Here is a 17627-nt window from a genome sequence, read left to right on the forward strand (position 1 = left end):
CTAGCAAACCCACCCTATAAGAAATAGTAAAGGGAGTCCTTCAGGCTCAAGTGAAAGGACACTAGAGAGTAACTAAAATTCACACAAAGAAATAAAAAATAAAGGTAAATACAAAGGTAAAAATCAGTTTGTAATTTTTTCTTCTTTTCTGATTTAAAAAAATATTTTCTGATTTAAAAAGGTTTTCTTCTCCTCTCTGATTTAAAAGACAGCTACAAAAACTATCAATATAAATCTGTGTTGATAGGATCACAATGTATAAAAGATATGTATTCAACGATAGTACAAAGGAGTGGGGAGAAAACAGCTTAATTGGAGAAAAGTTTGCATATACCACTGAAATTAAGTTAATATTAACACAAACTAGATTGTTTTGAATTAAGATGATAAGTGTAATTCCCAGGACAAACACTAAGTGTAGACAGAGATAGAGATAGAGATAGATATTAAAAGAAAGAAAGGAATTAAAATAGTATACTAGAACATATTTATTTACCACAAAAGAAAGCAATGATAGAGGAAGAGAGAAACAAAAACGACATAAGATATATAGAAAACAAATAGCAAAATGGCAAACATAAGTCCTACCTTATTGCAAATTTTATTAACTGTAAATAAATTAAAGACTCCAATTAAAAGGCAGAGATTGGCAGATGGATTAAAAAAAACAAAACATGATCCATCTGTGTACTGTCTACAGAAACAAACTTAAAATTCAGAAGTATAAATAGGTTGAAGGTAAAATGATGGGCAAAGTATACCATGGAAACAGTTACCATCAGAGTGCACGGTGGGGGTGGGGAGTTATACTAACATTAGACGAAACAAACTTTGAAACAAAAAACTATTACTACAGACAAATGAGGACATTTTATAAGAGGGTGAATCCATAGGGAAGATATAATAATTATAAAGATAATGCTTCCAGAAGAGAGACCCAAAATACATGAGGCAAAACTGACAGAATAAGTAAGAAGTGGACAACGTAAGAGTAGTAGTTGAAGATGACAATACTCCACTTTGAATAATGGATAAAACAATGAGGCAGAAGATTAAGAAGGAAATAGAAGACTTGAACGACACTATAAACCAACTAGACTTAACAGATATCTATAGAACTCTCTGCCCAACAATGTCAGAACACACATACATACTGCTCAATTATACATGAAGCCTTCTCCGGGATAGACTATATGGGAGACCATAAAAAAGTCTCAACAAATTAAAAAGGATTGAAATCATACAAAGTAAGTTCCCTGACCACAATGGTATTAAAAATAGAATTCAGCAACAGAAGGAAATGACAAGTAGGTGGAAATTAAACAACAGAACCTTCAATAACCAAAAGGGTCAAAGAATAACTCAAAAGAGAAGGGAGAAAATATTTTGAGAAAAATTAAAATGAAAGCTCAACATGCCAAAACTTTTGGGATGCAGTTAAAGCAGTGCTTAGAGGAACGTTTATGGCTAGAAACACCTATATTAAAAAAGAACAAAGACCTAAAATTAGTAACCTAACCTTCCTTCTTAAGAAACTAGAAAAATAAATTAAAAGAAGCAGAAGGAAGGAAATAATAAAGATTAGAGTGGAAACAAATGAAATATGGAATAGAAAACCAGTTAGAGAAAAAGCAATAAAACCAAAAGTTGGTTCTTTGAAAATATTAACAATTTTAACAAACCTTTAGCTAGATTTGCCAAGAAAGAGAGAGAGAGAAGGTTCAAATTACTAAAATTAGGAATGAGAGAGGAGACATCACTACTGACCTAGTATAAATAACAAGGACTATAAAGGAAAACTCTGAACAACTTTATTTCAATAAACTCTATGAGTTTAGATGAAATGGAGAAATTCCTGGAAAGAAACAAGCAAATGAAACAAACTCCAAGGAAATAGAAAATAGACCTACAGCAATAAAAAATTGAATTAATAAATTTAAAACATTCCATTAAAAAAAATCCTCAGGCCCAGATGTCTTTACTAATGAATTTTAACAAATATTTAAAGAGTCCTTAGGGGGCCGACTGGGAGGCGCAGTGGTTAAGTGCACACATTCCACTTCAGCGGCCCGGGGTTCGCCAGTTCAGATCCCAGGTACAGACATGGCACCACTTGGCAAGCCATGCTGTGGCAGGCGTCCCACATATGAAGTAGAGGAAGATGGGCAGGGATGTTAGCTCAGGGCCAGTCTTCCTCAGCAAAAAGAGGAGGATTGGTAGCAGATGTTAGCTCAGGGCTAATCTTCCTCAAAAAAGAATAAAAAAATAAAATAAAATAAAATAAAGTGTCCTTAAAAACTCTTAGAAAAATCAGAAGAGGAAGAAACTCTTCCAGACTCTTTTTATGAGGCCTGTATTACTCAGATACCAAAACCAGACATAGAAATCAGAATAAAACAAAACTACAGACCAATATCCCTTATGAAGATACAGATGAAAATCCTCCAAAAAAGATACTAGTGTGCTGAATCTAGTAACTTATGGAAAAGGTTATATGCCACGACTAAGTGGGATTTATCCCAGGAATATAAGGTTATTTTAACAACCAATTAAGGTAATATACCATATTAATAAAAGACAAGAACCTCATGATTATCTCATTAGATGCAGAAAAACAATTTGACAAAACTCAACAAATTAGAACTAGAAGAGAACTTCCTCAAACTGACAAAGAATGTTTTTGAAAACCCACAGCTAACATTTTACTTGATAAAAGACTGAATGTTTTACCCTTAAGACCGAGAACCAGACAAGGATGCTCCCTCTTGTTGCTTCCATGCAATTCTGTACTGGAGGTCCTAACTAAGGCAAGTATGCAAGGAAAAAACAAAGACATCCAGACTGAAAAGGAAGAAGTAAAACTACCTCTATTTGCAGGTAACATATCCTGTATATAAAAAAGCCTAAGGCGTCCATTAAAAGAATTAGAATAAACTGGTTCAACAAGGTTGCAGGATAAAAGATCAATATTTTCATACACTAGAAATGAACAATCCAAACATGAAATTTAAGAAAACAACTCCATTTATAACAGCATCAAAAAGAATAAAATGCTTAGGAATATATTTAATAAAAGAAGTCCAAGACTTGCATGCTGAAAATCCGAAGCATTGTTCATAGAAATTAAAGAAAACATAAATCAATGAAAAGACATCTCGTGCTCATGGATCAGAAGACTTAATACTTGTAGGATGGTAACATTCCCCTAAATTTATCTACAATTCAACACAATCCCTATCAGAATTCCAGCTGACTTCTTTTCAGAAATTGATAAGCTAATCTAAAATGTATATGGAAATAGAAGGGACCCAGAATAGCCAAAACAATCTTGAAAAAGAACAGAGTTGGAGGATTTATCCTGACTGATTTCAAAACTTACTATAAAGCTACATAGTCAAGATAGTGTGGTATACTGGAATAAGGGTAGATAAGAAGATGAATAGAATAGAATTGAGAGTCCAGAAATAAACCCTTACATTTATAATTTATTGATTTTATTGATAGCAAAACAATTCAGTTGGGGAAAGAATAGTCTATGAAACAAATAGTCCTGAGTTGGTTGGATACACACAGGCAAAAGAATACCGTCAGACCCTTACTTCACGTCATATACAAAAATTAACTCAAAATGGATGACAGACTTAAAAGTAAAATTTAATACTGTAAAATTATCAGAAGAAAACATAGGAATAAATCTCTCTGAGCTTGGCTTGTGGAATGACTCCTTAGATGTGACACCAAAAGTATAAGCAACAACAACAAAAAAGAGATAAATCAAACTTCACCAAAATTGAAACCTTTTATGCTCCAAAGAGTGCCATCAAGAAAGTGAAAAGACAACCTACAGAATGGAAAAAACATTAAGAAATCATATATATTTAAGGAACTTGTATCCACAATATATAAAGGACATTTACAACTCAACAATAAAATGACAAATAACCCAACTGAAAAATGGACCAAAGATCTAAACAGGTGTTTCTCCAAAGAAGATATTAAAATGGCCAATAAGCACATGAAAACGTGTCCAACATCATTAGTCATTAGGGAAATGCAAATCAAAATCACAGTGAGGTACCACTTCACACCCTCTGGGATGACTAAGATTTAAAAAGTCAGACAAGTGAAAGTGGTGTGAGCATCATGGCAGAGTGAGCTTTCCCAGTGATCTCTCCCCTCCACCATACAATGAAAAAGACATTCATACTCCAACAAAGGACATCCAAACAACACAAAAGATATCTGGGAGACCCATGCAGCCATATGATGGAAAGCAGAGGCTAGAGCCCCCCTCAGATGAGGTGGAACAAGGTAAGAGAAAACTTTGTTTCCTCCTCAAAAGACTGAGATCTGGGACTGCAGGTGGCCTCTGAGATGGAAGGAATGGGTGAGGGGACATTTGAGGGAACATCAAAGATCCCCGAGGGCTCTTGCAGACTAGGGGAAAGCCCCTGCCCAGGTGAAAGCTAAGAAATGTGTGACCTCATCAAGCCAACGCCCCAGGAGAGCAAATAGCAAGGGCAGAGACAACCCCTAGAGCATGAAGAAGAAAGTGCCCCTCCCCCCCCAGCTCCCCCCAGCCCCACCGCCTCCTGCCCAGCCCCAGCTCCAGTACCTGGGATCTCAGTGGCTCAGAATACGCGGCTCTTGACCTCCATCCAGTGGCAATAGGCGGTAACTGTGACCAATGAACAAAAACCGCAATGAACAAAAACACAGCCATGCTCTCTAACGGTATCAAAATTTATATTAAATCTCCAGACCAGATAGAAAATGACAAGTACCCAGAAATCAGTCCAGAGGACACAGAAATATGTCATCTAAATGACAGAAAATTCAAAATAGCTACCATAAAAAAACAAAACAAGTTAAAAGAGAATGTAGAGAAACATTTCAACGAGCTCAGGAGCTACTTCACAAAAGAAATTGAAACTATGAAGAAGAATCAATCAGAAATATTGGAGACAAAAGACACAACGGAAGAGATAAAACAAAACGTGGATTCCCTGAATGTTCGACTGGACATGATAGAGGAGCGAATTAGCATAATCAAGGATAGACATGTTGAAATGCTCCAGACAGAGGAGGAGAAAGAACTAAGACTAAAAAGAAATGAAGAAAATCTCTGAGAAATATACAACTCAATTAGGAAATGCAACATAAGAATTATAAGTATGCAAGAGGGAGAAGAGAAGGAGAATGGAGCAGAAAGCTTGTTCAAACAAATAATAGCAGAGAACGTCCCAAAGCTAGGGAAGGAGGTGGAAATCCACGTGGAATAAGCTACTAGATCTCCTAAATAGGTCAATGTAAAAAAATCTACTGCAAGGTATATAGTAGTGAAACTTGCAAAAGTGAATGACGAAGAAAAATACTAAGGGCAGCAAGGCAGAAGAAAAGTAACCTACAAAGGAACCCCTAACAGGCTTTCAGTGGATTTCTCTGGAGAAACCTTACAGGCTGCGAGAGACTGGAATGACATATTCAGATCTTTGAAGGATAAAAACTTTCAGCCAAGAATACTCTATCCAGTGAAAATATCCTTCATATATGATGGAGAAATAAAATCTTTCCCAGACAAACAAAAGCTAAGGGAGTTTGTAGCCACAACACAGCCCCTACAAGAATCCTCAAGAAGACCCTCATACCTAAAAAAAAAAAAAAAAGGATAAAGGGGTTACAAAGCACAGAATAAGGAGATAAATAGGTAGACAAAAATCAGAAAATTGTAGCTATACATCAGAACAGGTTAGCAAATACTCAAGAATAGCATTAAAAATAAAGAGAAGGAGGGGCTGGCCCCGTGGCCGAGTGGTTAAGTCTGTGCGCTCCGCTGCAGGCGGCCCAGTGTTTCGTTGGTTCGAATCCTGGGCACTGACATGGCACTGCTCATCAAGCCACGCTGAGGCAGCGTCCCACATGCTACAACTAGAAGGACCCACAACAAAGAATATACAACTATGTACTGGGGGGCTTTGGGGAGAAAAAGGAAAAAATAAAATCTTTAAAAAAAAAAAAAATAAAGAGAAGGAAAATGCCAAAAACAAAGATAATCTTGTTATCGTAATCACAAACTCACAACACAAGATGGAATAAGATGTGAGAAAAACAGCTTAGGATGGGAAGAGGAAAGGGACTGAATTGGTTTAGTATAAGGAAATAAGAGACCATCAGAAAGTAGGATATCTTATCTATGAGATTTTGAACACAAACCTCATGGTAACCACTAAACAAAAAAGCAGAACAGAGACACCAATAATAAATAAGGAGAAAACAAAGAAACGCAACATAAATAACTACATAACTCAATTGGTAGACCAAAGTACGCAAGATGAGAAACAAAGGAAATGCAGAAGAACAAGAAAACGAGTGATAAAATGGCAGCATTAAGCCCTCATATATCAATAATCACCCTAAACATAAGTGGATTGAATTCTCCAATAAAAAGACACAGAGTGGTGAGATGGATTAAAGAACAAGACCCAACAATATGCTGCCTCCAGGAAACACATCTCAGCTCCAATGACAAACACAGGCTCAGAGTGAAGGGATGGAAGACGATACTCCAAGCTAATGGCAAACAAAAGAAAGCAGGTGTCACAATACTTACATCAGACAAAGTAGACTTCAAGAAAAGACAGGTAAAGAGAGACAAAGAGGGGCAGTATATAATGATTAAAGGGATACTCCACCAAAAAGACATAACACTTATAAATATCTATGCACCCAACGCAGAAGCACCCAAGTATGTAAAGCAACTATTAACACACCAAAAGAAGGTGTTAATAATAACACAATAATAATAGGGAACCTCAACACTCTACTCATTTCAATGGATAGATCATCCAGTGTACAGAGTTCATTGACCACCCCCCCCAACCTTCCAAGGACGCTGGGCCTGGGCTCCACACAAAGGAATGTGTCTGGACTGGGGGCCAAAGATGGCCACTTCGGCCTTGACTCTAAGGCACAAGTTACAAAAAATATGTCCTGCGTCATGTTCCTTGTCTGGGCTGGCCACCCCAATGGGCACCTGACAGGACTTTAGAAAAAGCCCATCTGTGGGAACAAAAAATATAAAAACACCCCATCTGTGGGAACAAGAAGAAGTAACTCAAAATATTAAAATGTCTGAAATCCTGAGTCAGAACCCAGAGAAACCGTAGGATAAAAGGGAGTCACAGGCATAGAATAATTGGAAGTCTCACTGAGGAAAGGACACTTTGCCTCAGACCCAGACAATCAGCGCTCCCACCTGCCGTACAAACTATTGGGACTTCCCCAGCTGATTGTGGTGTGGATGTTGTAAGTACCGATTTGTTGTTCCCCTTTATCCCTGCTCCTTGTTTTGTCTCCCTTTATCAATAAACTTTGATTGCTTAAACAACCAAGTAGCCTTGGCAGTACCTGTCATTTCCTGCCCTTTGCGGCTGCAGGCAACATCCACACAGAAAATCAACAAGGAAACAGTGGAGTTAAATGAAAAGCTAGACCAGTTGGATTCAATAGACATATATACAACACTCCATCCAAAAACAGCAGAATACACATTCTTCTCAAGTGCACATGAAACATTCTCAAGGATAGACCGTATGTTGGGAAACAAGGCAAGCCTCTATAAATTTAAGAAGGTTGAAATAATAACAAGCATCTTTTCCGATCACAATGACACGAAACTAGAAAATAATTACAAGAAAAAAGCTGAGAAAGGGACAAAGATGTGGAGACTAAACAACATGCTATTGAACAACCAATGGATCATTGAAGAAGTTAAAGGAGAAATCAAAAAATATCTGGAGGCAAGTGAAAATGGAAACATACCATACCAACTCATATGGGATGCAGCAAAAGCCATATTAAGAGGGAAGTTCATCACAATGCAGGCTCTCCTTAACAAACAAGAAAAATCCCAAATAAGCAATCTCAGAATACACCTAACTGAATTAGAAAAAGAAGGACGAACAAAGCCTAAAGACAACAGGAGAGAAATAATAAAAATCAGAACAGAAATAAAGGCTATTGAAACCAAAAAAGGCAATAGAAAGGATCAATGAAGCAAACAGCTGGTTCTTTGAGAAGATAAACAAAATTGAGAAACCCGTAGCCAGATCCACAAAGAAAAAAAGAGAGAAAGCCCAGATAAATAAAATTAGAAATGAAAGAGGAGAAACAACAACAGATATGACAGAAATACAACAGATTATAAGAGAATACTACAAAAAACTATATGCCCCACAAAATGCACAATCTAGAGGAAATGGATAAATTTGTAGACTCTTACAACCTCCCAAAGCTGAATCAAGAAGAACTAGATAATCTGAGTAGACCAATCACAAGTGAAGAGATTGAAACAGTAATCAAAAACATCCCCAAAAATGAAAGCCCAGGACCAGATGACTTCCCTGGAGAATTCTATCAAACTTTCAGAGAATATTTAATACCTCTCCTTCTCAAGCTATCCCAAAAAATTAGGAAAGATGGAATGCTTCCTAACACATTCTACAAGGCCAACATCACTCTGATACCAAAGCCTGACAAGGACAACACAAAAAAGGAAAACTACAGGCCAATATTGCTGATGAACATAGATGCAAAAATCCTCAACAAAGTATTGGCAACCCGAATACAGCAATACATCAAAAAGATCATACACCATGATCAAGTGGGATTTATACCAGGGACTCAGGGATGGTTCACCAATGTGATACATCACATTGACAAAATGAGGAATAAAAATCACATGATCATCTCAATAGATGCAGAGAAAGCATTTGACAAGATCCAACAGCCATTTATGATAAAAACTCTTAACAAAATGGGGATAGAAGGAAATTACCTCAACATAATAAGGACCATGTATGACAAACCCGCAGCCAACATCATACTCAATGGGCAAAATCTGAACACCATCCCTCTGAGAACAGGAACAAGACAAGGATGCCCACTCTCACCACTCTTATTCAACATAGTACTGGAGGTTTTCGCCAGAGCAATTAAGCAAGAGAAAGGAATAAAAGGAATCCAAATAGGGAGTGAAGAAGTAAAACTCTTTCTGTTTGCAGACGACATGATCTTATATACAGAAAACCCTAAAGAATCCACTGGAAAACTGTTAGAAATAATGAACAACTACAGTAAATTTGCAGGGTACAAAATCAACTTACAAAAATCAGTTACATTTCTGTACTCTAATAACAAACTTACAGAAAGAGAACTCAAGAATACAATTCCATTTACAATTGCAACACAAAGAATAAAGTATCTAGGAATGCATTTAACCAAGGAGGTGAAGGACTTATACAATGAAAACTATAAGACATTATTGAAAGAAACAGATGATGACATAAAGAGACTCCATGCACAGGGATTGGAAGAATAAACATAGTTAAAATGTTCATACTACCCAAAGCAATCTACAGATTAAATGCAATCCCAATCAGAATCCCAATGACACTCTTCACAGAAATAGAACAAAGAATCCTAAAATTTATACAGGGCAACCAAAGCCTCCAAATTGCTAAAGCAATCCTGAGAAAAAAGAACAAAGCTGGAGGCATCACAATCCCTGACTTCAAAATGTACTACAAAGCCACAGTAAACAAAACAGTGTGGTACTGGTGCAAAAACAGGCCCCAGATCAATGGAAGAGAACTGAAAGCCCAGAAATAAAACTGCACATCTACATACAGCTAATCTTCAACAAAGGTACCAAGAACATACAATGGAGAAAAGTTGTCTCTTCAATAAGTGGTGTTGGGAAAACTGGACAGCCACATGCAAAAGAAAGAAAGTAGACCATTATCTCATGCCATACACAAAAAGAAACCTAAAATAGATCAAAGACTTGAAGATAAGTCCTGAAACCATAAAACTCCTGGAAGATAACGTAGGCAGTACACTCTTTGACATTGAACTTAAAAGGATCTTTTCATATACCATGTCTTCTCAGACAAGGGAAATAAAATTAAAAGTAAACAAGTGGGACTTCATCAGACTAAGGAGCTTCTGCAAGGCAAAAGAAACTACGATCAAAACAAAAAGACAACCCAGCAATTGGGAGAAAACATTTGCAAATCATATATCCGACAAGGGGTTAATCTTCATAATATATAAGGAATTCACACAACTGAACAATAAAAAACCAAGCAGCTGATCAAAAAATGGGCAGAGGATATGAACACACATTTTTCCAAAGAAGATATACAGATGGCAAGTAAGCACATAAAAGATGTTCAACATCATAAATCATCAGAGAAATGCAAATCAAAACTACACTAAGATACCACCTCAAGCCTGTTAAAATGGCTATAATCACTAAGATTAAAAATAACAAATGTTGGAGAGAGTGTGGAGAAAAGGGAACCCTCATACCCTGCTGGTGGGAATGCAAACTGGTGCGGCCACTATGGAAAACAATATGGAGATTCCTTCAACAAACTAAAAATAGAAATACCATATAATCTAACTATCCCACTACTGGGTATCTACCCAAACAACTTGAAATCAACAATCCAAAGTAGCATATGTACCCCATGTTCATTTCAGCACTATTCACAATAGCCCAGACATGGAAACAATCCAAATGCCCATCAACGGATGACTGGATAAAGAAGATGTGGTATATATATACAATGGAATACTACTCAGCCATAAAAACAGAAAAAATCATCCCATTTGCAATGACATGGATGGACCTGGAGGGAATTATGCGAAGAGAAATAAGCCAGACTGAGAAAGACAAATGCGATATGATTTCACTCATATGTGGAATATAAACAAACACATGGACAAAGAAAACAGCAGGGTAAAGGGGGTGGAGGTGGGCACAGGGGGTGAAAGGGAACACTTATGTGGTGACAGACAAGAAATAACGTACAACTGAAATTTCACAATGATGTCAACTATTATGAACTCAATAAAAAAATGCTTTCATTTGTTTAGAACAACCAAAACGTCAGACGATAACAAGTATTGGTAAAATTGTGGTAAATTGGAACACTCACACATTGCTGATAGTTTTGTAAAATGGAGCAGCCACTTTAACAATTTTCAAGACTGTTAAACAAAGAGTTACCATATGCCCATCAACTCCACACCTAGGTATATAACCAAGAGTGTTGAAAACATATTTGGGAAAGAACTTTCACGTAATTGTTTGTAGCAGCATTATTCATGATAGCCAAAAAGTAGAAACAACCCAAAATCTGTCAGTTAATGAATGGAGAAATAAAATGTGGAATATTATTTACAAGAAAAAGGAATGAAGTGCTGATACATGCTATACAGGGATAAGCCTTGCTAACATGCTAAATGAAAGAAGCCAGTCATGAAAGGCCACACATTCTGTGATTCTGTTTACATAACATGTCAGAATAAGCAAATCCACAGAGACAAAGGTAAAAATGTAGTTTCCAGGGACTGGAGGAGGGGAGAATGGGGAGTGTCTGCTAATGGGTAAAGGAGTCTTTTGGGGATGATGAAAATATTCTGGATTTAGATAGTGGTGATGGTTGCACAATTCTCTCCATATACTAAAAACCATTGAATTGTACACTTTAAAAGGGCGAATTTTCTGGTATGTGAATTATATCTCAATAAAGCTGTTATTTTAAAAAGTAAATAGGGTATTATTGTGTTTGGGGATCCCCAAGACCATCCTGAAACTCCATAATTCAGTAGAAGGACCCACAGGGCCCAGGAGGTGTTATACTCAAGATTAGTTTATTGCAGTGAAAGGATACAGAGTAAAATCAGCAAAGGGAAAAATCATATGGGACCAGGTCCAGAGGAGATCATCCACAAGCTTCCAAAAGTCCATTCTCAATGGAGTGGCACAGGATGGACTTAATCCCTCCAGCAACGACATGTGACAACGTGTAAACTGTTGCCAAGCAGGAAAAGCTCACATAAGCCTGTTTGTCCAGGGTTTATATTAGAGGTCATTCATGCAGGCACACAGCACCTGCGTGACTAACCTTAGTTACTGAAGTCCAGATCCCTCGAGGGAAATCAGGTACTCACTTTAAATCACGTTGTTAGTATAAACTGTTTGAGCAAACTGATAGAGCCTGGCTAAAGGACTTAGGCATGCAAAATAGTGTTATTGGTCAGAACATTCCAAGAGCTTAGTTTCCAGAAGCCAGCCAAGAACCAGTCATGGAAACAGGCCCTTCTTTGGAACGTGCAAGGGTTGAGCAACCAAGCCTACTGAGTTAACGCTTTCCTACACAGTTACAAAATATATTGTAGAAAGATTTTTATCAATGTTACTTTTAATAAAAGTTGGAGCATTTAAATAGATATGCAATAGTTACATCCATTTTTTTTCCCTTTCCCAGTGAAAAGTGCTACATACAATAGACCTCACTGATATTCCACAACAATGACCAGTGGCAGTATGGAATTCTCACATCGTTAAGTGGGATACAGAATATCTTGATATCTTTGACTCCAAGGAACTCTGAAAGGATATAAAAGCTGTAGTTTATTATTCTTCAATACTGAAAATAAGTTGGAAACTTGGATTCATATTTTTTCCTCTACTGTAATAAGTAATCAGAATAAATGTAATTACCATTTCCAAACTTTTTTCAAGCATTGCCTGTTTTTCACTTTTGCTTTCAGCAGTGAACATCAATTGTTTCTGCTTGCTCTGAATTCCTTTTTCTTTTTAAGGAGAGACCCATCATTCATTCCAAGGTGATTCTGATGGGAGTTATCAGTAACAGTGCAATGGGGACAGGCATATGGCCCCGGCCTGGCTGATCACAGGGCCTCATCCCTTTTTCCACAGGGACTGATCCAATGGAAGGGCAGGTGACCCAAGGAAGACAACAGTCGTTTTGTGGGATTTGACCACTGGACCCCAGAAAAGGAACTTCTCTCTCTTCTTTTTGGATCACGGATCTTAAGGATGTGTGCTTTTGGCCGACACTGGCCTCTTTCCCATTATTTAGAGAGAGCCAGCCTGAAAATGAAGCCAGGAAGCAGAGAAAAACAGTCAAGAGATGGAACCAAAGAGCCCTGGCAACATAATTCAAGGCTTTGCATCAAGCTCTGCTTGATGTAGGTTATTAAGGTTTTGGGATTATTGCTTCAGTGAAGCAGCGCAAATGAAGCATTTCTTCTCCAAGGAGTCAGACACAATTTACTTTATTTTAAAACCAGATAGGAAAGATTGAATAAAATAAATGAGTGTTTTAACCTAAACTTTCCAGATACAAATTTTCTCACCAGGCTCTGTGTTATCGATTGTTTCAGTCCCATCAGTGGCCTTCATAATATTCACAAAGGATGTACAAATGGCGCCCTTTGGTTGAAGAGTCAAGCTTGAAAATAACAACATTTCCAATCTTTGTGTTTAGAACAATTCTCAAAACACATTTATTATGTTCCCAGCTCATAACTGGTCAATTACAATTTTAGCAGACTTTATTTTATAAAATAGTTTTAGGTTTACTGAAAAATTGAACAGATAAAACAGAGAGTTATCTTATACTCCTGCACAGTGTCCCCTGTTATTAACATCTTACAGTAACATGACACATTTGTCACAATTCATGAAGCACTATTGATACACTACTATTAACTAAAAACCATAATTTATTCAGATTTCCTTAGTTTTCACCCAATATCTTTTTGTCTCTTCCAGGATTCCATCCAGACACCACACTACATTTTGTTTTCTTGTCTCCTTAGGCTCCTCTTGACTGTGACATTTTTTCAGACTTTCCTTATTTTTGATAACTTCAACAGTTTTGAGGAGTACTGGTCAGGCATATTGTAGGATGTCTTTCTATTGGAATTTGATATTTTCCTCAAGATTAGACTGAGGTTATAGGTTTGAGGGAGGAAGACCACAAAAGTGTCATTTTCATTACATCATATCAAGGGTATGTACAATCAATGTGATTTATGACTATTGATGTTACCTTGGATGGCCTGGCTGAAGCAGTGTTTGTCAGGTTTCTCTACTGTAAAGCTACTCTTTTTCTCCCTTTCTATACTATATTCTTTGTAAGGAAGATACTATGTGCAGCCCGCACTTGAGTGAGGACTTATGCTCCACTTCCTTGAGGGCAGAGTATCTACATAATTTATTCAGAATTCTTCTGCACTGGACATTTATCTCTTCACCCCCATTTATTACTTAATTAAATTATTTGTATGTATCCCTTGACATCCTAAATTATTATTTAAATTTGCACACATTAAAGTTTACTCTTTGTGTTGTAAAGTGACATAGGTTTTGACAAGTGCGTAATGTCATATATCCGCCATTACAGTATCATACAGAATAAGCTCATTGCTTTAAAATACCCTTTGCTTCACTTGTTCATCCTTGCACCCCTCTCTCCAGCCCCTGGCAACCACGGATCTTTCTACTGTCTGTATAGTTTTGTCTTTTCCAGAAGGTCATATATTTGGGATTATACAGTATGTAACCTTTTTAGACTGGCTTCTCTCACTTAGCAATATGCATTTGAGTGTCCTCCACTTTTTGTCTTTTTATTCTCTAAGCACTGCCTTTTGCAGAGCAGAAGTCTTAAAGTCCACCATATCATTTTTTTCTTTCATGAATCACACTTTTGGTGTTGCAGCCCCAAACTCAAGGTCACCTAGATTTTCCCCAATGTTATTTTCTAGCAATTTTATAGTTTTACATTTTATGTTTAGGTCTCATGAACCATTTTTAGCTCACCTTTGTGAATGGTATTAAGGTCTGTGTCTATATCCATTTGTTTCATATAGATGTCCGATTGTTCCAACACCATATGTTGAAAAGACTATACTTTCTCCACTGAATTGTCTCTACTCTTGTCAAAGAACAATTGATTATATCTGTGTCAGTCTATTTCTGGGCTCTCTATTCTGTTCCATTGACCTATTTGTCTATTCATTCACCAATGCCACACTGTCTTAATTATTGAGCTTTATAGTAAGTCTCAAAGTTGGGTAAGGCCAGTTTTCCAACTTTCTTCTTCAGCATTGTCTGGCTTATAGTGGGTCTTTTGCCTTTCCATATAAAATTTAAAATAAGTTTGTCAATATCCACAAAATACCTTGCTGGAATTTTGATTGTGATTGTTTCGAATCTGTAGATAAAGGAGGGAGGAACTGACGATTTAACTATATCGAGTCTTCCAGTCCATGAACGTGAATATTTCTCTCTGTTTATTTAGGTTTTCTTTGATTTCTTTCAGCATAGTTTTGTAGTTTTCTACATATAGATTCAGTACTTATTTTGTTAGATTTATCCCTGAGTATTTCTCTTTGTTGGTTCTAATGTAAACGGTATTGTGCTTTTAACTTTGGATTCCAACTGCTTGCTGCTGGTGCACGGGAAAGCAACTGACTTTTGTAAATGAATCTTGTATCCAGCAACCATGCTATAAATGCTCAGTAGTTCCAGGAGTCTTATTTTTCAGTTCTCTGGAATTTTTTACATAGGCAATCATGTCACCTGTGAATAAAGACAGTTTTCTTTCTTCTTTCCCATTTGTATAGCATTTTATTTCCTTTTCTTGTCTTATTTCACTAGGTAGGACTTCCAGTACAATATTAATAGGAGCAATGAGAGGGGACATCTTTGTCTTGTACCCAATCTTAGGAGATAGCACCCACTTTCTCATAATTGATTGATGTTATGATGTAGGCTAGCTGTAGGGTTTTTGTAGATGTTCTTTCACATTAAGGAAGTTCCTAGTTTGCTGAGTCTTTATCATGAATGAGTGTTGGATTTTTTCCAAATACTTTTTCTGAATCAATTGGTTTGATCACATGGTTTTTCTTTTTTATCTTTCATGTGATGGGTTACATTAATTAATTTTATAATCCGCTTTGCATATCTGGGATAAACCTCACTTGGTAGTGGTGTATTATTCTTTTTCTACATTGTTGGATTTAAATTGATAATATTTCCTATATTTTGCCTATATTTTCCTGAGAGATATTGGTCTATAATTTTCCTGTCTTATACTGTCTTCATCTGGTTTTAGTATTGGGGGAATGCTAGCTTCATAGAATGAGTTGGGAGTGGTTAGTCTGCTTCTATTTTCTGGAAGAGATTATAGAGAATTGGTCTTATTTCCTTCTTAAGTGTTTGGTAGAATCCACTAGTGAAACTGTCTGAGTTGGGGCTTTCTTTTTTAGAATGTTATTAATTATTGACTCAATTTCCTTAATAGATTTTTTTGTAAAACTTTATTGAGATATAATTCACACACCATACAATTCACTCATTTGAAGTGTATGATTTAATGGCTTTTAGTATATTCACAGAGTTGTGCATCCAGCACCATTATCAATTTTAGAACATTTCATCACCCCACAAAGCAACCTTGTACCCTTTAACTATCACCCCAAAGGCCTCCATCCCACCCAGCCCTGGGCAACTACTAATCTCTTTCTGTCTTATAGATTGTCCTATTCTGGACATTTCATATAAATGGACTCATATAATAGGTGGTCTTTTATGAGTGGCTTCTTTCATTTCTTTCACTGTCGATCTATTTGTATTTTTGAATCTAAGGTATGTCTCCTGCAGACAGCATATAGTTGGATCTGACGATCTTTGACTTTGGGTAGAATTGTTTAATCCATTCATATTTAATGTTTTTATATATTCATGTAGTTGATGTCTGCTCTATTTTACTTTTTGTTTTCTGTATGTCTCATGTTGTATTTGTTCCTCTGTTTTTCCTTTATTGCTTTTTTTGTGTTAAGTGAATATTTTAATATAACATTTTGATTTCTTTAATGATTTTTTTCACTATATTTTGTTGAGTGTTTCCCTTATTGGATGTTGTAGTTCTTACCATACACATGTTAAAATATCAGAATCTACTTTTATTTATACTAATTAATTAGTTTTTTGAGCTAATTGCCTTTACTGTTACTCTTTGTTCATACATGTGAATTTGATTTCCTGCCTAGGGTCACTAACTTTCAGCCTGAAGAACTTTCTCCAGGATTTCCTGTAAGGTAGTTCTGCTCGTAATGAATTGTCTCAGTTTTTGTTTATCTGAGAATTTTATTTCACCTTTGTTTTTGAAAGATAGTTTTACTGAATACAGAATTCCTAGTTGACAGGTGTTTTCTTTGAGCACTTTGAATACGTTATTCCACTGCTTTCTGTCCTCCATTACTTCTGAGGGTAAGTTGGTCATTAGTGTTATGGGAGTTCCTTTATCTGTGACAAGTCATTCTTCTCTTGCTGCTTGTAAGATTTTCTCCTTGTTTTTGGTTTTCAGCATTTTTACTGTGTGTTTGAGTGTGGATCTCTTTGTGTTTATACTACTGGAGTCGGTTAGTCCTTGGATGTGTAAATTAACATTTTTCATCAAATTTGGGAAATTTACAGTCATCCTTTTTTATGTCTCTCTCTCTCTCCTCTTCTTCTGTTACTCCTGTTAAGCATATGTTGGTTTGCTTAATGGCGTCCCATATTTCTCCAAGGCTTTTTTCAATTTTCCTTATGTTTTTTTCTCTCTATTCTGTGGACTGCATGATCTCTATTGATCTATCTTCAAGTTAGATTATTCTTTCTTCTGCGAATTCAAATCCGATGTTGAGCTCCTCTAGTGAATCTTTCATGGCAATTATTATAGTTTTCTACTCTAGAATTT

This window comes from Equus asinus, chromosome 6, assembly GCF_041296235.1.
Source record: "Equus asinus isolate D_3611 breed Donkey chromosome 6, EquAss-T2T_v2, whole genome shotgun sequence".
Taxonomy (NCBI): domain Eukaryota; kingdom Metazoa; phylum Chordata; class Mammalia; order Perissodactyla; family Equidae; genus Equus; species Equus asinus.